Source organism: Nicotiana tomentosiformis, chromosome 8 (genome assembly GCF_000390325.3).
Source record: "Nicotiana tomentosiformis chromosome 8, ASM39032v3, whole genome shotgun sequence".
NCBI classification, from domain to species: domain Eukaryota; kingdom Viridiplantae; phylum Streptophyta; class Magnoliopsida; order Solanales; family Solanaceae; genus Nicotiana; species Nicotiana tomentosiformis.
Window position 1 is genome coordinate 83,053,302 of NC_090819.1, and position 23,343 is coordinate 83,076,644.

The 23,343-nt window shown below is 40.1% G+C and overlaps 1 non-coding gene across 1 annotated transcript; it reads right to left on the minus strand.

Annotated features, from left to right (window-relative positions):
• Nucleotides 1–717: 717 nt before the first annotated feature.
• On the minus strand, nucleotides 718–790 carry TRNAF-GAA (transfer RNA phenylalanine (anticodon GAA)). Its single transcript has one exon. It is a non-coding gene; the product is annotated as a tRNA-Phe (tRNA).
• Between the last annotated feature and the right edge of the window lie 22,553 nt (nucleotides 791–23,343).

Here is a 23,343-nt window from a genome sequence, read left to right on the forward strand (position 1 = left end):
GAACGTGCTCAGTCCATATATAAATAACAATATGATTAATTATGGGCAGCTATGAAAAATGAACCAAAAACGTGGATTATTGGACAAAATAGATGCCGTTAGAAGTCCACCATAGGCTTTTAATCTCTTTGACTAATCCCATAATTATAGAATGTTCCATCTCAAAGGTAGCTTTGCTTAATACTTAATCAAAATTTAGAAATTTGGAAGCTTTATAGACTTCCACTAGACCTCACATGATATACTTAATTAATACCCCATGCATGCTTAGAATTTTATATTTATTTCTTTGACCTCATTCTTTAATTAGCAAAGCCACTATAATAATCATGGAATAACTAAGGTGGCGTTTATGTTAAGTTTTCAAAAACTGAGTTCGTAAATTTTATTGTAGTTTTTCTTTTTCGAACAAGTGTTTTCTTTATCTTATTTTGAAATAATATATTTTGGACATTTTTACACTCAAATTTTCAATTCTTTCTAAAATCAAAAATTCTAAATTAAATAAGTGGAATGAAAAAAGCAAAACGCTGATTATTTTAATACGCCTAGTATATATGTTTCTTTTTCATTTTGGTTAGGTCGCGAAAAAAGAGGTAGGAGAAGCAACAATAGGAGAGTATCTGGAGTATTTGCTTTTTTTTATTTTTTTTCCTTCTTTGGTTACAGAAATATATGTGTGATTAAAAAACAAAATTAATAAAAATACTTATTTATTGCGGTGAGCGTGGATCGAACACGCGACCTTCAGATCTTCAGTCTGACGCTCTCCCAACTGAGCTATCCCCGCAAGTGATAGATTTTTCATTTATATGTTAATTACTTTTATATAAGCTCACAATCTAAATAACATTACCTCGTTCAGATATCTATCAAATTTTATACTTGGAACTTTGATCTTAGAACAATTAACATTATTAACCTTATAATCTGACTTAGGTTTCATAATTGGCAGTCGTCATCCAACAACAACAGACCCAGTGTAATCCCACAAGTGGGGTCTAGGAAGGGTAGTATATACGCAGACCTTACCCCTACTTTCAAGAAGACAGAGATATTGTTTTCGATAGACACTCGACTTAAAAAAAATAAAAGGAAGGGTAGCAACAAGCATACCAATTTCCAAATTTTAGCGTTAACACTTCATTGTATGACTTGCAACGTATATGCACAGTTAGATCAAAGAGAAGTGCTCTCTTCAACGTCCGTCTTCACCTTTCTTTTCAATCTTTCTCTTATTTTGTTTGGTGATGTATGTTGCATGTGATCTCTTATTTACATTCTCATTCTTCATTGATAAGGAATAGTTTGCTTCATTTGAACCAACGTCCCTTAATTAATACATCTATATATGTAGAGGGTTTTGGAGCATTAATTTTCACAAATTGACTACACAATACCAGTGTTTAACAAGGTGTTTTTGGGGCGAATTCCGGGGTTTGGGCCTTGGGGCAGGGCGTACTTAAAATATACCTTGGGCGATCCGGGGAGGCGAAAATATCGTGAGGCCTAAGCTCTATTGTTCTGAACGTAACCTTAGGCTTTCGGCAAGTTTTTGCATGGGGTGTAAGCCCAGAAATCTTTCCAAATTAGAATTAAAATTGTTACACGAGTCCTTAGATTTATACCATAAAACACAAAAATCAACTTGTCATTACATTCTAAAAAGTTAAAAAACTATAAGGTATAAAGATTTTTTATTCTTAGCCGTAATTTTTATTCTCTCTTCGTCTTCTATCGGGTGCGGATATAAAATGATTAATTTACAAACTATAAAACAAAAACGCATCATCCTTTATGATTTGTTATGGTTCGATGCTTCTGATTATATGTTCCTTCTTTGCTTTTCTTTCTTTTCAAGTTATTTTGCTCTTTAATTTCAAGTTAATTTATAAATTTCTACTCAATTTGTTTCTTAAAGTCTAATTAATTTTTTTATCAAGCATTTTTGTTTAGTTTTTTAGTTCATTGCTAATTCAAATTAGTATTAATTAATGAAGTTGTTATATTTACATTCCACTTATTTTATATTTTTATGTACTTTTATCTTATTTCAATATTTTTTTTATATTAATTATAAAATATAAAAAACTAAAGATCCATGTTTCGCCATGTATCGGGTAAAATGCTTTGCCTCGTGCCGCGCCTTTAAATCACTGCACAATAATTTTCAATGTCTTTCTGGACATTTTGTTCTTTCTTTGTCTCTCTCTCCTTTTGGTCAATATTTTTAGTTCAATTTATTAGATATAACGGTCTCTTTAGTTTGAACTTCATGACATGATATATTGATAAAGTAGAAGCATGTATGTCGCACTATACTTATTCAGAGGCATCCATTTGTAATTTGTTGAAGCAAAGACAGTAAAATATTTTAGTAGAAGGTGAACAATTGCCTGTCGGTATTTAATATGGAAATTTTGCCTCCTATCGCAAATATTTACACCCTATTTATTATTGGGCTAAGGTCGTTGCGCTCCTGCCACCAACTTTGAAATATGAGGGCCACTACGGCTTTTTTCTACGCCGGATATTGCAATGGATTCCTCTACACGGATACTGCAAGTGTTTTACGTCGGAGAAGACTCGAGGGCCGGGTTTTTGTTTGTCTCTATTTTTAGTTTTAATACAATATATACAATATTTTGCTTGGCCGGAAAACGCCATCTCCGCCGAACTTTCTTCTCTTCTTTGCTATTTAGTCACATGCAATGATACAAATACATTGTATTATGTACAAATTCACTCAAATACATTGTATTCTTGCATAAATATATTTTTTGCTTGTATTTATGTATTTCTAAGATTTGTATTTTTTCAATACAGCTGAACACATCTGTATTCATGCATGAATACAAGATATAAACATTGAAATACACTGAATACAAATATTAAAATAGAACAAAATATAAACAGTAAATACATTTAATTTTAAAATACAGTAAAATATAGTAATATACACTAAATACAAATAGAAATACAGTAAATACAACAAATGAAATATACTGAATACAGTAGTGATAACATGTATTAGGAATAACTAAAATACTGTTAATACAAATACATTTGAATACACTGTATATATAATAGCGAATGTAGTAAATACCAACATTGAATATAATGAATGCAACAGTAAAAAAAAAAAATTAAAACGCACTAAATACAAAAGTTATATACAACTGAAAAATCATTCTAATTAATTGGGTTGATAATGAGGCATGTTAGAATTGATTTTATTGAGTTATATTAGAAGTGTATCACATTAATTGATATTATTTCTGTTATTAGACAGCTGGACATACCTATTTTTAAGGTGATTGTCGTTACTGTATTCATGAACACATCAGCGCGAATACATATGAATACATGAGCGTACAGCTAAACTGCCCTGATTTTAGTCGCTTTTTGCTGCTGTATTCATGAATACATGGCGCGAATACATGCGCTTACAGCTGGACTGCCCTGATTTTAAGCATTTTTTTCTGTTGTATTCATGAATACAGTAGCGCGAATACAACGAATACACTACCGTAATAACTTAATAGTAGCTATAGGAAGTAATTATGAACACATCAATGCGAATACATATGAATACATTAGCGTACAACTGAACTGCCCTGATTTTATGCGCTTTTTGCTGCTGTATTCATGAATACATGGCGCGAATACATGCGCTTATAGTTGGACTGCCCTGATTTTTAGGCGCTTTTTGGTTCTGTATTCATGAATACAGTAGCGCGAATACAACAAATACACTACCGTAATAACTTAATAGTAGCTATAGAAAGTAATTATGTATATGGTAGCTATAGGAAGCTAATAGCCACTAAACAACAGTGGTTTCTAAAAATTTCTCATTTAAGATTTGTTGAATTACTAGCCGTGGCATTATGGGCTTGAGACATCTGAGGTGATGGATTATTTAGTACTGAGAAATAACTTGGGATTGTTACACAAATAGCTGGCCAGATCTAATGTCTACTTTGTTTAGCCGGTATACATAGATTATACATCGATTATATATAATTATACATATATTATATAATAAATTATGTGTGTGTGTGTGTGTCTAAGATATTAGGTGAGCGGCTATTATATATATATATATATATATTATACATCCGCCGGTTTATTTTTAGTTTAAGATATTAGGTGAGCGGCTATTATATATATATATATATATATTATACATCCGCCGGTTTATTTTTAGTTTAAGATATTAGGTGAGCGGCTATTTGGGTTAATTCTTCAAATAAGTTCTTAGACCAGTTGGTCCATACTAATTGATTGGCCCAAACCTTCTTACTTGCACTACCTAGTAGGCCAGGGCCATGGGCCCATTTTCTTTGGGGGTGTGCATTCAATTTGTCAATTTACATTCCTAAATAGTCGTTCGTCCGATCGCTTAAATTAAATATAGTCAGCAGATGTATAATACATCTATAATATATGTATAACCATATGTAATCAGTATGTAATTTCTGTTTACCGGCTAAAAATAATAAATGTACCAGCCGATTATTTACATAAATATCCCTTTGCTTTTGGATTATTCAGAATTCCTTTTTGAATTTTTGACTTTGAAAAAGTGCAATTCAATCCAACCCCAAAAGAAAACTAGAAAGGGTTTGGTTTGCCTTGGTTTTGTTTTGTCTTTTCGATTTGTTTTTTCTTGTGTAATAACCCGATAGGTCATCTAGAGTTTTAACCCTTAATTCTGTGTTTCAAAATCTCAAATAGCTTTTTTTGCCTTCCTAGGTTTGCGTGAGCAGTCTGTGTCTTTTCCGGAAGGCTCTTATGTGAAAAATTGATTAAAATGTGAATTCGTGCCTTAAAAATTCATTTGAGTTGACTTCGGTCAACGTTTTAAGCTAACGGATCCGGATCCATATTTTGATTGCCCCGGTAGGTTCGTATCGTGATTTGAGATTTGGGCTTATGCCCTGAATCGAATTCTAAAGTCCCTAGCTCGAGTTATCGCATTTAGTCGAAAGTTTGAAGTTTAAAAGTTTAAAGACTTTATAAGTTTGACCGAAGTTTGACTTTGTTAATACCGGGTTCGGATTTTGGTTCCGAAACTTGGTATAGGCCCATTACTGTATTTATGACTTGTCTGCTAAATTTGATGCATAGCGGAAGTGATTTGACGTGATTCAGACGTCCGGTTGTTAAAATGAAAGTTCTTAAGTTTTATTGAAAATTTCATTCATTTTGGTGTCCGATTCATAGTTCTAGGTATTATTTTGGTATTTTGATCGCGCGAGCGAGTTCGTTAATATTTTTCGACTTGTGCACATATTTGGTTTGGAATACCGAGGGCTCGGGTGAGTTTCGGATAGGCTACGGGTTTTTTGAACTTAAGGAAAAATGCTGGTTTTAGCTTCTGCTGGTTTCTGGTATCTTCTTCTTCACGATCGCGAAGGGTTGTTTGGGATAGGGGAATGGATTATTCTTCATGAATGCGGGGACCTGGTCGTGAACGCGATGTGGAGGGGGGGCTTACCCTTCGCGAATGCGACAACCCTTCTGTGAATGCGAAGCATTAAGTGCTTGGGGGAGACCAGGCTGGAGTGCTACGCGAACGCGGACCCTGTGCCGCGAACGCGACGGTCAGGGGGGAAGAACCGTCGCGAACACAGATCATTTCTCGCTAACGCGAAGGCCATTATGGCCGTTGTGCTTCGCGATCGCATTAGGCCCTTCGCGAATGTGAAGAAGGCATGCCGCCCAGTGATTTAAATGTTTTTTCATAAACCCTCCATTAGAGCTCGTCCTAGAGGCGATTGTGAAGGGAGAACTTATCACCAATTCATAGGTTTGTACAATTTAACTCATTTTATTCCATTTCTAACATCACCCATTAATTTCTAGCCTTAATCTTTGGTCTTCCATGGTAGAAAACTAGGGATTTAGGAAGAATTGAGTTTTTTTTTTTCAAAATTCGGGATTTAGACCTCAATTTGGGGTCGGATTTCAAAACTAATTACATAATCGGGATCGGGAGTGGGAGGGTAGGAGGGTGAATGGGTAAATAGATTTTGGTCCGAACCTCAAGTTTTGACCAAGCAAGCCCGGTGTTGACTTTTTGGAAACAAATGTAAAAACATCCTATCTTTATGTATTATTATTGATTCCCTCAGCATTATTTGACGTTGTCGAGTCGATTGTGGTTAGATACGAGAGGTTTGAAGGCAAATTCTAGAGGAAAGACCCCGGTAAAGCTCGGAATTGACTGCGGAGTGAGGTAAGTATCGTGGTTAACCTTGACTTGAGGGATTAGGACTTGTTTGCCTATTTGCTACGTGTTTAAATGTTTGGGTATGACGTATATGTGAGGTGACGAGTACTTATGCGTTGTTGTTGGGTTAAAGCATGCAGGTGGGACTTGTTTGTTGTAATTTACATCCTTCTTTGATTATGGTATCCATGCTTAGACTAGTTTATTACTTAATTGATCGTTCTTTCTGCATTTATGAACTATTTTTGATAATTGAGTATTTTTGGAAGTTGAGGTTTAGTATTATGGTACCATTGTTGATGTAATATTTATTCTTGCTTATTCTATCTCCCCAAATGTTATATATTCATTGCTATATAGTAAGGGGGAGTGTTAAAGCATGAAGGGTGATGTTGTGCCGATTATTGTTTCATTTACTGATTAATATATAGTGAGGAAGAGAGTTAAAGTATGAAGGGTGATGTCATGCCGTATTTATCGTTTCATGATGAAATTGAGAGTTAAAGCATGAAGGGTAATACCATGCCACATTTATCATTTTATGGGGAGATTGAGAGTAAAAGCACGAAGGGTGATGCCGTGCCATTATTGTTGTTCTATGGTAAGGTTGAGAGTAAAAGCACGATGAGTGATGTCGTGCAGTCTTTATTCATTATGTTATCCGTTTCCATTTGTTGGTGATTTACTTGACGGTTTTATGTTGTTATTTCTGTTATAACTATCGTATCATGTTCCCCTTTGCATGCCACCTCCCAATAGTACATGTTTAATCTTTATTGTTGTTATGTTGTACGTATATTTTCGTTTGCACATGTTTAATTACGTGAGTATCCTGTCATAGTCTCGTCACTACCTCGTCGAGGTTAGGCTTGACACTTACGGAGTACATTGGGTTGGTTGTACTCATACTACACTCTGCACTTCTTATGCATATTTTGGTACTTGTTCCAGCTGTACGTAAGGTGCATCATCTCAGATTATCATATTTGGAGACTCGAGGTAGATCTGTTGGCGTCCGCAAACCTTGAAGTTCTCTTCCTCTTTCTTTATTTATTGTTCATTTCATTCGAGATATTTTTACTTATTTCAGACTTTATTTGTAGCACTTCTAGAAGCTCGTGCACTTGTGACTCCAGATCCGAGTTATACTTAGATATTTTTGGGTATTATTCCACTTCACACTTCGTTTTAGTTTCATTTCAGTTCAAATGGTTTAATTATTTGAGTTGTTTAAAAACTGGCTTAAGAATTTCTCTAACGTTGGCTTGCCTAGCAAGTGAAATGTTAGGCACCATCACGATCCCGTAGGTGGGAATTTCGGGTCATGACAAGTTGGCATCAGAGCACTAGGTTGCCTAGGTCTCACGAGTCACGAGCAGGCTTAGTAGAGTCTTTAGGATCGGTATGGAGACGTCGATTCTTATCTTCCAAAGGATATGAAGTTTAGGAACAATTTCACTTCTATTCTTCTCTGTCGTGCGATTTTATTCTATCATCGATGATTGAACTATTCTGTTCTTGTTCTCTCACAGATGGTGAGAATACGTACTGCATCTTCAGCTGGGCAGTAGCTGGATCCCCCTGTGGCAGCTCCTACTATGGGCAGAGGTCGAGGCTGAGGTCGCACTAGAGGCCGAGGCTGAGACAGGGCTCAGCCTAGAGCTCGAGCAGCAGCACCAACAGTGAAGCCTCTGGTATATTTTGATGAGGAGGTTCCCGCTCAACGTGTTCCTGTTGGACCAGCTCAGGTCCTGGAGGGGTTCATAGCCACTCTAGTGCTTCAGGACGCTCTAGTCCGTTTGGTGGGCCTTATGCAGAGTGTGGCCCAGACCGGTACCTTCCCAGTGGCACCAGTCGTCTCTCGGGCTGGTGGAGAAGCACAAACTCCCGTTACTCACACTCTGGAGCATATGGCTCCCCAGTATCAGACTCTATCAGCCTCGCCAGCTGGGGTAGTTCAGCCAGTTGTTGCGGCACAGGCCGGTGATGGACCCACCATGTCTTTTGAGACTTTATTGAGATTGGACAAGTTTACTAAACTCTTTCCAGTTCACTTTAGTGGTGCACCTTCTGAGGACCCACATGATTATATTAACCGTTGCCATGGGGTGCTGCGGAACATGGGTATAGTTGAGATCAATAGGGTCGATTTTGCTATGTTTCAGATGACGGGTTCTGCCAAGAGGTGGTGGGGAGATTATATGTTAACCAGACCAGCTGGGTCGCCTGCACTTACTTGGGATCAGTTCTTGTAGCTATTTCTAGAGAAGTTCCTCCCTATCACATTGAGAGAGGATTACCGCAGGCATTTTGAGCGTCTCCAGTAGGGCAGTATGACTGTTACTTAGTACGAGACCCATTTTGTGGATCTAGCTCGTCATGCTCTTCTCTTGCTTCCAACTGAGAGGGAGAGGGTGAGGAGTTTTATTGATGGACTCACTCACCTTATCAGGCTACAGATGGCCAAGGAGACCGGGGGTGAGATTTACTTTCCGACGGCTGCTGATGTTGCTAGGCGGATCGAGATAGTTCTTGCACAAGAGAGAGGGCAGGGGTCTGATAAGAGGCCTCGTTATTTAGGTGGGTTCAGTAGTTCCTCGTTTGGAGGAAGGGGTACATTTGGTAGTGGCAATCCTCCCAGGCCGTATCACTTAGCGCTCCAGGCATCTCACTGTGCTTCAGGTGGTCGCGGCCCTCATATATCTCATCCTGATCAACTAGCCTACAGTGCACCACCAGCTCCCATTAGTGCACCTCCGCACCAGAGTTTTCAGAGTGGTTACTCAGGTCGACAACGGCAGTTTCAGGGTCAACAGTGTGATGACCCAATATATCATCTTTAATTTTAAATATTCATTTCTGTATTCTGAAACCTCAAAAAGCACTATTCAACATTCCTAGACTTGTGTGCATAGTCCGTAAATTTTTCCGAAAAGTTTTTATATGAAAAATTAATTAAAATGTGAAATAGAGCTTTAAAACTAATGTGGAATTAATCAAAGCATTGACTTCGGTCAACGCTTTGAGCCAACGAACCTGAATCAATATTTTGATAGTTCTGGTAGGTTTGTATCGTGATTTGGGACTTGGGCGTATGCCCGGAATCAAATTCGAAGGTCCCTAACATAAATTATCGACATTTAACGGAAACTAGAAATTTAAAGGTTTAAGAATTCCTAAATTTGGTCATAATTGGGTTTTTTGTTGATACCGGGCCCCGATTGAGATTCCGAAGTTCAATCAGCTTCATAATAATATCTATGACTTATGTACAAAATTTGAAGTTATTCCGAGGTATGTAGGCACATTTTCTGTTAGTTTTTGAAAAAAAATAAAAGGTTTGATTTTATAAAGTTTGAATTTCTAAAGTTTGACCGGAGATTTGACTTTTAAGAAAACGACCTCGGAATAGAATTTTGATGATTCAAATAGTTTCGTATGATGATTTCGGACTTAGACGCATGTTCGGATTTGGATTTGGAAGTCCGTAGGACAATTCAGCGCTTTTTGGCAAAAGTTGAAAAATAGAAGATTTTTGGAAAGTTTGATCGGGAGTTGAATTTATTGATATCGGGGTCGGAATTTGATTCTAAAAATTGGAACAGCTCCATTATGTCATTTATGAATTGCATGCAAAATTTGAATTCATTCCAAGTTGATTTGGCATGTTTCAGCGCGAGTTATAAAATTAAAAATTTCATAAACTAATAAGTCTGAATCGACGCACGATTTGTAGTTACGCCCTTATGTGTGATTTGAGACCTCGAGTAGGTCCATAATATATTTTGATACTTGTTAGTGTGTTCGGACGGGATCCCGATGGGGCTCGGGTGAGTTTCGGAGTAGTTTCGGATCATTTTTAGGTCATTTTCACTGCTGGTTTTTGATAGCAGTGTGCGAAATTTCTGATGCGCAGAGCTGATTTTGGAAGCTTATATCTCGCAATCTATAAAGAATCTGAAAATTATCAAAACATAAAATTGTAGCCCTTCGATTCTAGTTTACAGAAAGATAAATCATTTATCATTTGGACATTTTTACAGAATGTTATGATCGATTGACTGAAGGCTAGTAATGCAGTTTTTGTTTGCATGGCAGTGTGCATCGCCAGAAAATTCTAATGCACAGGGCTGACTTTGGAAGTTTATATATCGCTATCTATAAGGAATCTAGAAATTATCAAAATATAAAAGTTGTAGCCCTTTGATTCTAATTTCCAGAAAGATAAACCATTCATCATTTGGACATTTGTGCAGTAAGTTATAAACGACTGACTAAAGGTTGGTACCGTAATTTTTGGCTTGAAAATTTTGAGACAAGTCGCATCTCACAGATGCGACTTGCCTGGACAGAATATATATGTTCTAAGTCCATCATTTTTGTTCATTTTTAAAGTTTTAGACCTCGATTTTGGGCGATTTCAGAGGCATTTTTAACGAGTTTGAGTTGGGTAAGTATTCTTTATCCAAAAGTAGTTATATTTCATGAGTCCATACTCATTTACATCATCAATCCGTGAATTTATGTAAGAAAAATCAGAATTCGATAATTTTTGTTTGGTTGAACTTGTATCAAAAAGTGTGTTCGGATTTCATTAGTTTTTCGGGGATTTGAGACGTGGGTCCCACTTTCGGTGTTTTAAATGAATTTCGGATTGTAATCCGGAAAATTAGTAATTTCATATGGAATTAATTCCTATGATTCGTGTTGAGAATATTGAATTGTTTGTGACTAGATTTAAAGATTTCAGACATCAATTCACGAGGCAAAGGTTTAATGGAAACTTGAATTTTATTGCGAAGCGAGGTAAGTGTCGTGGTTAACCTTGACTTGAGTGAATAGAACCCTAGAATAATTGTTACGTGAATTTCATGTGTAACGACGTATATGCAAGGTGACGAGTGCCTATACGTCGTCAAATTGATTATTTGCACATTTATCTAGAAATCATAAATTATTTTAAATCATGAATTAATTATTATATTAATTATTTTTCTCATATTCCTTGCTCAATATTATGCCTTGAATCCATGCTATATTTGCTACATGCTTATTTGATTTATGTGACTTAATTGTTACTTGACGTTTAGCATACTAAATATTAAATTGCCTATTTCCTCCTTAATTTCCACAATTAATTGCTACTTGTCATCAATTGTTTATAAATAAATCATAATTATTATATTCTTGTTGTCTTACAATTTTATATTAATTGTTGCATTTATTGAAATAATTTCTTTTATAAGAATTGGTAAATTATATTATTGAGGAGCGGGTTGTACGCTGAAACAGAAATTAAAGTGAATATATTGGAGGAGCGGGTTGCACTCCGCAACAGAATTGATTGAAAGTGAATATATTGGAGGAGCAGGTTGCATGCCGCAACAGAATTGATTGAAAAGATATATTGAGGATCGGGTTGCACGCCGCAACGGAATTAAATAAAAATGAATATATTGTGGGATCGGGTTACACGCAACAACGGAATTGAATATGAATATATTATGGGATCGGGTTGCACGTCGCAACCGAAAGTGATTTAAGTAATAATTGGTTGTGACTGCCGAGTTGCCTTGATTGTTGATATAATTTACCGGTTTAATTTCTATTCCTGTTCTCCTATATTGTTGTTATTATTATTATTGCATACAGGTTAAAGTAAGTGACCTGTCTTAGCTTCGTCACTACTTCGTCGAGGTTAGACTTGACACTTACTGGGTACATAGGGTCGGTTGTACTCATACTACACTCTGCACTTCTTGTGCAGATACCGGAGTTGGTCCCAGCGACGTACAATAGATTTGCTCGGATTCAGCTATCCACATGAGACTTGAGGTACAGCTACACGACGTTCGTAACTCTAAAATCCCCATCTACTTTATTTTAGCTGTGTATTTCTGTCAGACAACTTTATTTTCATTCAAACCCTTATTTGTATTATTCCAGTAGCTCGTACACTTGTGACACCAGTTCTGGGATAGTATTTAGACATCACTATTGTTATGGTTTACTCACTTTACTTCAGATTTTATTCCAGTTATTAGTTTCTTTATTATTAATTAAATTAAATTGAAAAAACAAATGGTTAAAATTATTCTAATGTTGGCTTGCCTAACAAGTGAAATGTTAGGCGCCACCACGGTCCCGAAGGTGGGAATTTTGGGTCTTGACAAGTTGGTATCAGAACACTAGGTTACATAGGTCTCACGAGTCACGAGTAAGCTTAGTAGAGTATGAAGGATCGGTACAGAGACGTCTGTAGTTATCTTCCAGAGGCTATGGAGTTTAGGAACAATTTCACTTCTATTCTACTTTGTCGTGCGATTTTATTCTATCATTGACGATTAAACTCTTCTATTCTTGTCCTCTTGCAGATGGTGAGAACACGCACTGCGTCTACAGCCGGACAAGAGTTAGATCCCCCAGTGACAACTATGACTAGGGGCAGAGGCCGAGGCCGAAGTCGTGCTAGCGGCCGAGGTAGAGGCAGAGGCAGAGCTCAATCTAGAGCTCGAACAGCAACACCTGTTGTAGAACCTCAGGTGGATTTAGAAGCGGAGGTTCCAACTCGGCCGGTACCTATTGGACCAGTTCAGGTTCCGGAAGGATTCATAGCTACTTTAGTACTTCAGGATGCTCTAGTCCATTTGGTGAGTCTTATGGAGGGTGTGGCCCAAAATGGTACATTTCCAGTGGCACCAGCCATCTCACAGGCTGGGGGAGGAGCACAAACTCCCACTACTACCGCTCCGGGGCAGACAACTAGGCTCCAGTAGCCCATCCAGTTGGGGTAGTTCAACCAGTTGTTGTAGCACAAGCCGGTGATAGGACTTCTTTGTCTTCTGAGGCTTTGTTGAGGTTGGACAAGTTTACCAAGCTATTTCCAATCCATTTCAGTGGTACACCTTCTGAGGACACACAGGATTTTCTTGACTGCTGCTATGAAGTATTGCAGAACATAGGGATAGTTGAAAGCAATGGGGTTGATTTTGCTGTGTTTCAGATGACTGGTTCCGCCAAGAGGTGGTGGAAAGATTATGTATTTACTAGACTAGTTGGTTCGCCTGCACTTACCTGGGAGCAGTTCTCATAACTATTTCTAGAGAAGTTCCTTCCTATCATATTGAGGGAGAATTACCGCAAGCAGTTTGAGTGCCTCCAATAGGGCAGTATGTCAGTCACTTAGTATGAGACCTATTTTGTGGATCTAGCCCGTCATGCTCTTCTTTTGCTTCCTACCGAGAGATAGAGGGTGAGGAGGTTCATTGATGCGTTCAACCTATCAAGTTACAGATGGCCAAGGAGACCGGGAGTGAGATTTCTTTTCAGATGGTTTCTAATGTCTCTAGGCAGATCGAGATGGTTCTATCACAGGAGAGAGAGCCAGCGTCAGATAAGAGGCCCCGTCATTCTGGTAATTTCAGAGGCGCCTCATCTAGAGGAAGGAGTACTTATGGTAGGCGTCATCTTCCCAGGCCATTTTATTCAGCACTTTAGAATTCTCACGGTGCTTCAGGGAGTCAAGGTCCTTATGTTCCTTACCCTGGACAACCAGCATTCAGTGCACATTCAGCTCCTATTAGTGCACCACCACTCCGGAATTACTATGGCGGCTATCCAACCCGTTCGGGTCAGCTTCAGCTTCAGCAACCATGACAACAGGATGGGCATTATGAGTGTGGTAACATTGGTCACATTATGAGGCATTGCCCTAGGTTGTTGAGCAACAGATCTCAGCAGAATTCTTGTGTCATCATACCGGCACCGGTTGCTCCTCCGCCCGTCCGACCAGCTAGGGGCAGGGGTCAGACTGTTAGAGGTGGAGATCAGACTGCTAGAGGTGGAGGTCAGACTATTATAGGTGGAGGCTAGTGAGCTATGGCATGTCCCATAGATGTAGTTCAGACTCATGGGGTCCAGCCCTGATTCTATGCTTTCTCAACTAGGCCTGAGGCCGAGTCATCCGACGTCGTGATCACAATATTATTCCAGTTTGCCATAGAGATGCATCAATTCTATTTGATCCAGGATCTACTTACTCCTATGCGTCCTCCTACTTTGCTTTATATATGGTCATGCCTCGTGATTCTCTGAGTGCGTCTGTATATATGTCCACACCGGTGGGACATTCTATTGTGGTAGATCATGTATATCATTCGTGCGTGGTTATTATTGGGAGTCTTGAGACTAGTGTGGATCTTCTACTTCTGGACATGGTAAATTTTGACGTCATACTGGGTATGGATTGGCTGTCACCTTATCATGCTATATTGGATTGTCATGACAAGACGGTGACCTTAGCCATGTCGAGGTTACCTTAATTAGAGTGGAAAGGAACTCCTGCTCATTTTACTAGCAAGGTTATTTCTTATATGAAGGCTTGGCGTATGGTCGAGAAGGAGTGTCTAGCCTATTTGGCTTATATTCGCGATCCCAGTGCGGATCTTCCTTCTATGAACTCAGTACCAGTTGTTCGTGAATTTCCAGAAGTATTTTCTATAGATTTGTCGGGGATGACACCCGATAGAGATATTTAATTCTGTATTGATTTGGCTTAGGGCACTCAGCCTATTTCTATTCCACCATACCGTATGGCCCCGCCGGAGTTGAAAGAATTGAAGGAGCAGCTACAAGACTTGCTTGATTAGGGATTAATTAGACCTAGTGTCTCGCCCTGGGGTGCACCAGTGTTGTTTGTGAAGAAGAAATATGGTTCAATACTGATGTGTATAGATTATCGGCAGTTGAACAAGGCTACTATTAAGAACAAGTATCCATTGCCAAGAATTGATGACTTATTCGATCAGCTTCAGGGTACCAAGGTATTTTCGTAGATTGACTTGAGGTCTGGCTATCATCAGTTGAAGATTAGGGCATCAGATGTCCCTAAGACAGCTTTTCAGACTCGGTATGGGCATTATGAATTTCTAGTGATGTCATTTTGGCTGACAAATGCCCTAGCAGCATTTATGGATTTGATAAACTGGGTGTTCAACCCCTATCTGGATTCCTTTGTGGTTGTATTTATTGATGACATCTTGATTTACTCCAGCAGTCGAGAGGAGCATGAGAAATATCTTCGGATTGTGCTTAAGACTTTGAGGGATAATCAATTATATGCAAAATTTTCAAAATGCAAGTTTTGGTTAGACTGAGTTGCTTTTTTGGGGCATGTTGTATCGCCAGAAGGCATAAAAGTGGACCTTAAGAAGATTGAGGCAGTTTAGAACTGGCCTAGACCTACTTCAGCTACAGAGATTTGAAGTTTTCTGGGTCTGGCAGGTTATTATCGCCGGTTCGTGGAAGGGTTTTCATCTATAGCAAACCCATTGACCAGACTGACCCTGAAGGATGCTCCATTCAGATGGTCAGACGAGTGTGAGTTGAGCTTTCAGAAGCTCAAGACTACTTTGACTACGGCGCCAGTGTTGGTGTTTCATTTAGTATCGTATACCGTGTATTGTGATGCATCTCGTATTGGACTCAGTTCAGTATTGATGCAAGATGGCAGGGTAATTGCATATGCGTCGTGACAGTTGAAAGTTCACGAGAAGAATTATCCTGTTCATGACTTAGAATTGGCAGCCATTGTTCATGTGCTGAAGATTTGGAGGCAGTACCTTTGAGGCGTGTCATGTGAAGTATTCACAGATCATCGTAGTCTACAGTATCTATTCAAACAAAAAGATCTCAATTTGAGGCAGAGAAGATGGTTGGAGCTGTTGAAAGACTACGATATCACCATTTTGTACAACCCGAGAATGGCTAATGTAGTGACCGATACTTTTAGTAGAAAGGCTATGAGTATGGGAATCCTTGTGTATAATTCAGTTAGTGAGAGGCCATTAGCTACAGATGTTCAGACTTGGCCAATCAATTTGTGAGGTTAGATGTTTCAGGGCCAAGTTGGGTTCTAGCTTGCACAATCGCTCGGTCTTCTTTATATGAGAGCATCAGGGAGCGACAGTATGATGATCCTCATTTGCTTGTCCTTAAGGTCACGATGCGGCACGATGGTGCCAAGCAGGTTGCTGTGGGAGATGATGGAGTTCTGCAAATTTTGTCTTTGTGTTCCTTATGTGGATGGGCTTCGTGAATTAATTCTTGAAGAGACCCATAGTTCCCGGTATTCTATTCATCCGGGTGGCACCAAAATGTATCATGATTTACGGCAACATTATTGGTGGATAAGAATGAAAAAGGATATAATTGCATATGTATCTCGGTGTTTGAATTGTCAGCAAGTTAAGTACGAGCATTAGAGACCTGGTGGTTTGCTTCGGAAGTTAGAAATTCTTGAGTGGAAGTGGGAGCGTATCACTATGGATTTTGTTGTTGGAATCCCACAGACTCAAAAGAAGTTTGACGCACTATGGGTCATTGTGGACAGATTGACCAAGTCAGCACATTTCATTCCAGTGGCAATTACCTATTCTTTAGAGAGGTTAGCTGAAATTTACATTCGTGAGATTGTCCGCTGTCACGGTATGCCCGTGTCTATTATTTCATATCGAGGTACGCAGTTCACCTCGCACTTCTGGAGGGCTGTACAACATAAGTTAGGCACGCGAGTTGAGTTGAGTACATAATTTCATCCACAGACAGACGGACAATCAGAGCGCACTATTCAGATATTGGAAGATATGCTTCGCGCTTGTATTATAGATTTTGGAGGTTCTTGGGATCAGTTCTTGCCACTTGCAGAGTTTGACTATAATAAAAGCTACAAATCGAGAATTCATATGGCTCCGTATGAAGCATTATACGGGAGGCGATGCCATTCGCCAGTTGGCTGGTTTGAACCGGTAAAGGCTCGGTTGTTGGGTACTGATTTGGTACAGGATGACTTGGATAAGGTCAAGGTTATCCAGGATTGACTTCGCAATACTAAGTCTAGGCAAAAGAGTTACGCCGACCGTAAGATTCGTGATGTTGCATTCATAACTGGAGAAAGAGTATTGCTTCGGGTTTTACCTATTAAAGGTGTAATGAGATTCAGAAAGAAGTGCAAGTTAAGCCCTAGGTATATCAGACCCTTTGAAATTCTTGAAAGGGTGGGTGAAGTAGCCTACAAGCTTGCACTACCACCTAGTTTATCAACAGTTCATCCGGTGTTCCATGTATCTATGCTTCAGAAATATAATGGTGATCCATCCCATGTGTTAGATTTCAGTTCAGTCCAATTGGACAAAGATTTGACTTATGAGGAGGAGCCGGTAGCTATCCTAGCCCGGCAGGTCCGACAGTTGAGGTCTAAAAGTTATCCCTCAGTTCGGGTGTAATGGAGAGGTCAGCCGATTGAGGCAGATACTTGGGAGTCCGAGCCGGACATGTGGAGTAGATATCCCTACCTTTTCCCCAGCTTAGGTATTTTTCTAACTACGTCCGAGGATGAACGTTTGTTTTAGAGGTAGAGAATGTGATGACTCAATATGTCATCTTTAATTTTAAATATTTATTTCTGTGTTCTGAGACCTCAAAAAGAACTATTCAGCATTCCTCGACTTGCGTGCATAATTCGTAAATTTTTTCAAAAAGTTTTTATATGAAAAAATGATTAAAATGTGAAATAGAGCTTTGAAACTCAAATGAGTTGACTTCGGCCAACGTTTGTTCCAACGGACCCGGATCAGTATTTTGACAGTTCCAGTAGGTCTGTATCGTGATTTGGGACTTGGGCGTATGCTCGAAATCTAATTCGAAGGTCCCTAGCTCAAATTATCGGCATTTAACGGAAACTAGAAATTTAAAGGTTTAAGAATTCCTAAATTTGGTCATAATTGGATTTTTGTTGATATCAGGTCCCGATTTAGATTCCGAGAGTCCGATCAACTTCGTAACAATATTTATGACTTATGTACAAAATTTGAAGTTATTCCGAGGTACGTAGGCACCTTTTCCGTTAGTTTTTGAAAAAAATAAAAGGTTTGATTTTATAAAGCTTGAATTTCTAACGTTTAACCAGAGATTTGACTTTTGAGCAAATGAGCCTAGAATGGCATTTTGATGATTCCAATAGCTTCGTATGGTGATTTCGGACTTAGGCACATGTTCGGATTTGGATTTGGAAGTCCGTAGGACAATTCAACGCATTTTGGCGAAAGTTGGAAAATAGACGATTTTTGGAAAGTTTGACCGGGAGTTGACTTTATTGATTTCAGGGTCAAAATTCGATTATGGAAATTGTAACAGCTCTATTATGTCATTTATGATTTAACGACCCGACCGGTCATTTTATTTTTTAGAACCCCGTTCCCCTAAATAAGGCTCCCCGTATGTGCTTTTACTGTTTAATGACTTGCGAGGATGGTTAGTTCGGGATTTGTAAGGGTTCGGGTTGAAATCGAAACACTTGGTTCCTTAGTTGGCTTCAAAAAAGGCTAAGTTTTCCTTTGGTCAACATTTTGAGTAAACAACCTCGGAATCGGGATTTGACGGTTCCAATAGATTCGTATGATAATTTTGGACTTAGGTATATGTTCGGATCGGGGTTTGGATGACTCGGGAGCATTTCAGCACCCAATAGTGAAAGTTAGCTCTTTGAAGGTTTTAAAGCTCTTTAAATTTGGTTTGGAGTAGGTTTTGGAGTAATCGAGGTCCGTTTGGGATTCCAAGCCCAGGAATAGTTCCGTATGGTGATTTAAGACTTGCACGCAAAATTTGGTGTCACTCTGAGTAGTTTAAGTATAATTCGGCGCGTTCAGAGCGATTCAGAAACTTGGAGTTCAAAACTTGATTCAATTTGGTTTTGGGGCGTGATTCTTGATTTTGTTGTTGTTTTACGTGTTCCGAGAGTTTGAGCAGGTCCGTATTATGTTTATAGACTTGTTGGTGTGGTTGGACGGGGTCCTAAGGGGCTCGGGTGTGTTTCGGACCACCCGGAGCCAAGTTAAGGAAAATAGATTTTTCCAGTTCTGGTTTCCTTCTTCGCATTCGCGAAGAAGGATTTGGGTAGTGGGGGCAATTAGCCCTTCACTAAATCCCCTACGCGTTCGCATAGAAGGAACGTACATGTGTGTGGGGGGGGGGGGGGGGGGGGGTTCCGTGTCTTTTCTCTTCGTGTTCGCGAAGGTGCCCTCACATTCGCATAGGGCATTACTGGTAAGCCTTCGCGTTCGCGAGTCCCCTGTCGCGTTTGCGTAGGCCAAGTTTTCCTAGGCCTGGACCGATTGCCTTCGTGAACGCGAGGCCTTTTTTGGGTTCATTTATTGCATTCTTAGGCGATTTTGGAGCTTCATAAAGGGGGATTTCAACCTAGCTATTGAGGATAAGTAATTTCTACCTAATGTGAGTTTAATACATATATTATGGGTAGATTGTAACATGTAAATTTGTGGAAAATATGAGTTTAGATGAAAAACCTAGGTCTTGATAAACAAAAAATGAGATTTTAACCACGTAAATGGTTATGGAATGGGATGAAAATTGTGTGTTTGAGTTCTTAAGGTTATGGGTGACGATTTCCTCCGAAAATTTTCGGAATCTTGGCACGTGGGCCCGGGGGTGAATTTTAGGAATTCTTCAATTGAGGTTGGGTAAACACTTTAATAATTAGGATATGAATTTTTGAGCATGTATTGACTATTTATATAACATTTGACTAGTTTCAAGTCGTTTGGTACCGAATTGAGGGTTTAAGCACAATATTGGACCGAAGAGTAGGCTTTGAGACGAGGTAAGTCTCTTTTTTAACCTTGTAAGAGGGAATTAACCCCATAGGTGAATTTAATTAATATGTGTTTCTATTTGTGGGAGCTACGTACGCACGAGGTGACGAAAGTCCGTGCGTAGCTACTAATTATGCTTATGTCCGGGTAGTTTAGGTTTACACCATGCCTTGTTGACACCGTTAATTGATTATGGTTACTAATTGTCTTGAATTGAGCGGAGGTTGAGGATTTCAATATTTTAAAAGTTTCCAGTTGAATTTCTTGTTTGGAAAGAGTTGGGGGATATTATGATAACTTGAGAAATCTATGTTCAACCGCGTCGCAAGTATATTCCGCGAGTGGTGTAAAGTTTCACTACTCTTATGGGAGCGGGCCGTTCACCTCGGCAGGTTAATAGATGTATCTATGGCTCGTGCCGTTCGACCCTCATCAGTGCACACAGTATATGTATATATATTTTAGGATCGGGCCGTACGTCCTCGGCCTAATTCGTGCGTATTAGTTCTGGGAGCCCAATTATAATGATATTATTTCATTGGCTTGAGAGGTTAAATGGTTAGATGAGGGAAATTGGTTTGGTACTTACATATCCCATGCTTAATTATAATTTTGTATATTTTATTGTTGGCCCATAGTAAGTGTCGAAGTCGACCCCTCGTCACTACTTCTTCGAGGTTAGACTAGATACTTATTGGGAACATATTATTTATGTACTCATGTTACACTTCTGCACTAAATGTGCAGGGTCTGAGGCAGGTGCATCTGGATATCAGTCCGGCGCGCATCCTTGACTACTATGAGGCTTTGCGGTGAGTTGCCTTCCGAGCCCGTTCTGCATCAGCCCAAGTCTTTCTTTTGCTTTATTTTCTATCTATTTCATCTCAGACAGTAGGGTAGTACTCTTTTGTATATTCTACTAATAGCTCATACACTTGTGATACCAGGTCTTGGAGATTTATGCTAGTAGACACTTGATGGTTTGGGGTTATTTTACTTATCTCACTTGCTTGAAAAATTTTGATCTTGCATTTTTATTAAACTTTTACTTCCCGATTGGCTTGCCTAATGGTAACGTTGGGCGTCATCATGGCCTATAGGAGAAATTGGTTCATGACAACATGGTATCAGAGCTTTAGGTTCACATAGGTCTCTCAAGTTATGAGCATGCCCAATAGAGTGGATCGATGCAGAGACATCTGTACTTATATTCGATAGGCTATAGGGTGCTAGGAAACTACTCTTTCTGCATCTCCTATCGTACAGTTGATGTTACACTAAGTGTCTTTCTCTTATTCTCTCACAGATGGTGAGAACGCGCACTACGAATTTTCCAAACCCAAGAGGAGCTGCTCCCCATGTTGCCAGAGGCCGAGGCAGAGGCCAGAAGAGGGCACCAACCTAAGGTAGGGGATGCGGACGTCCCAGAGTGGCCCCAGCTATACCACCAGCGGATCCAGCAGAGGATCCTGTTATCTAGGAGCAGGACGAGATGCCTACAGCAGATCCAGCCCCGGTGGATTTCATGTATGCACCGGGATTTCAGGAGGTTATGGGCCGTATGCTACAATTCATGGATATTATGACCTAGGCTTGTTTATTTCCAGTAGACCCAGCCATATCTTAGGTGGGAGGGGGAGTACATACCCTTATTTCTCAGGCTCCTGGGCATAAAACTGTTGTATATCAGACCCCGAGCACACTACCCGTAAGTGGAGCCCGACCAGTGGCAGCAGCCATACCTGAGCCCAGACCAGCTGCGATCGATGAACCGCAGAAGCTGCTGGACAGATGGACTACGCTACACCCTCCTGTCTTTGGGGGTGAGCGCCATGAGGATCCCCAGGACTTCATTGTTCGGTGCAGGGACAGACTGCACAATATGAGTATATTAGAGTCCCACAAGTGGATTTCACTACTTTCCAGCTGGAGGACAGGGCCCGTAGATCGTGGCAGTCACATCTTCTCGGCAGACTAGCAAGTTCTCCTCCCATGACTTGGGATCAGATTACACGCCTTTTCTTGGATAGGTATATTCCACCCTCCCAAAGGGAAGAGTTGTAGTTTCAGTTTGAGCAGCGCCCGCAGGACCAGATGTCAGTGACCGATTATGAGGCGAGGTACTCTGAATTGTCTCGCCATGCACTTATGATACTTCCTATCGAGCCAGAGAGGGTACAAAGGTTCGTTGCAGGGTTACACTCCGTTATCCGGGCCACTATGGCCCAAGAGGTTGAGATGGGGACCTCTTACCAGCTGGTTGTGGAGATAGCTCGGAGGATTGAGGGTTATCGTCAGTGGAACCGAGAGTAGATGCCGCTGGACAAGCAGTTCCGTCATTCGGGAGGATTTAATAGTGCTCCATCTGGGGGCAGGGGTCAGTTTGGGAGAGGTCAGCCGAGCAGGCCTACATATCCAACACCGCCACCTCCTCGGGGTGCTCCAGTTCGACCCTATTTCAGCGCCATGCCAGAGATTTGCTACCGCCCACCAGCTATCCGAGGTTCTTCCAGTGGGTATTCAGGCCATTAGGGTTAGACCTTAGGGCAGCAGTCCATCACTCTGAGGGGTTGTTACGAGTGAGGAGATCCTGGCCACATAAAGAGATTTTGTCCCAAACTTGAGGGCAAGGCAGTGCAGAAGGTTCAGAACCCATGATTACAGCACCAGTAGCCGCACCAGCCATTCGGCCACCCAGAGGCAGAGGGCAGGGGCTGTCCTAGAGGTGATGGCCAGGCAGGTGGTGCTCCTGCTAGATTCTATGCTTTCCCAGCCAGACTAGATGTAGTGGCCTTAGATGTCGTGATCATAGGTATTATTTCTGTCTGCGGTAGGGATGCTTCGGTATTATTTGATCCAGGGTATACCTATTCATATGTGTGGTCTTTGTTTACTCATTTCCTAGATGTTTCTCGTAAGTCCTTGGGTACTCCTATTTATGTGTCCACTCTGGTGGGCGATTCTATTATTGTGGATCGGCTCTATCGGTCCTGCATTGTTACATTCTGTGGTTATGAGACTAGAATATATCTTCTGCTGCTCGATATGACCGACTTTGAGGTTATCCTGGGAATGGACTGGTTATCTCCATATCACGCCATCCTTGATTTCCATGCCAAGACTGTTACCTTGGCGATACAAAAGTTACATATATTAGAGTGGAAGGGTTTGTCTGTCAGCACACCTAGTCGGATCATCTCTTTTATGAAGGCTCGACACATGGTCGAGAAGGGTTATTTGGTTTATCTAGCTTATGTTCGGGATACTACCGCAAAGACTCTGACGATTGATTCAGTACCCGTAGTCCGGGAGTTTTCCGATATGTTTCCTTCTGATCTTCCAGGCATGCCACCAGGTCGTGACATCGATTTCTGCATTGATTTGGCTCCAGGTACCCAGCCTATATCCTTCCCACCGTACCGTATGACTCCGAAAGAG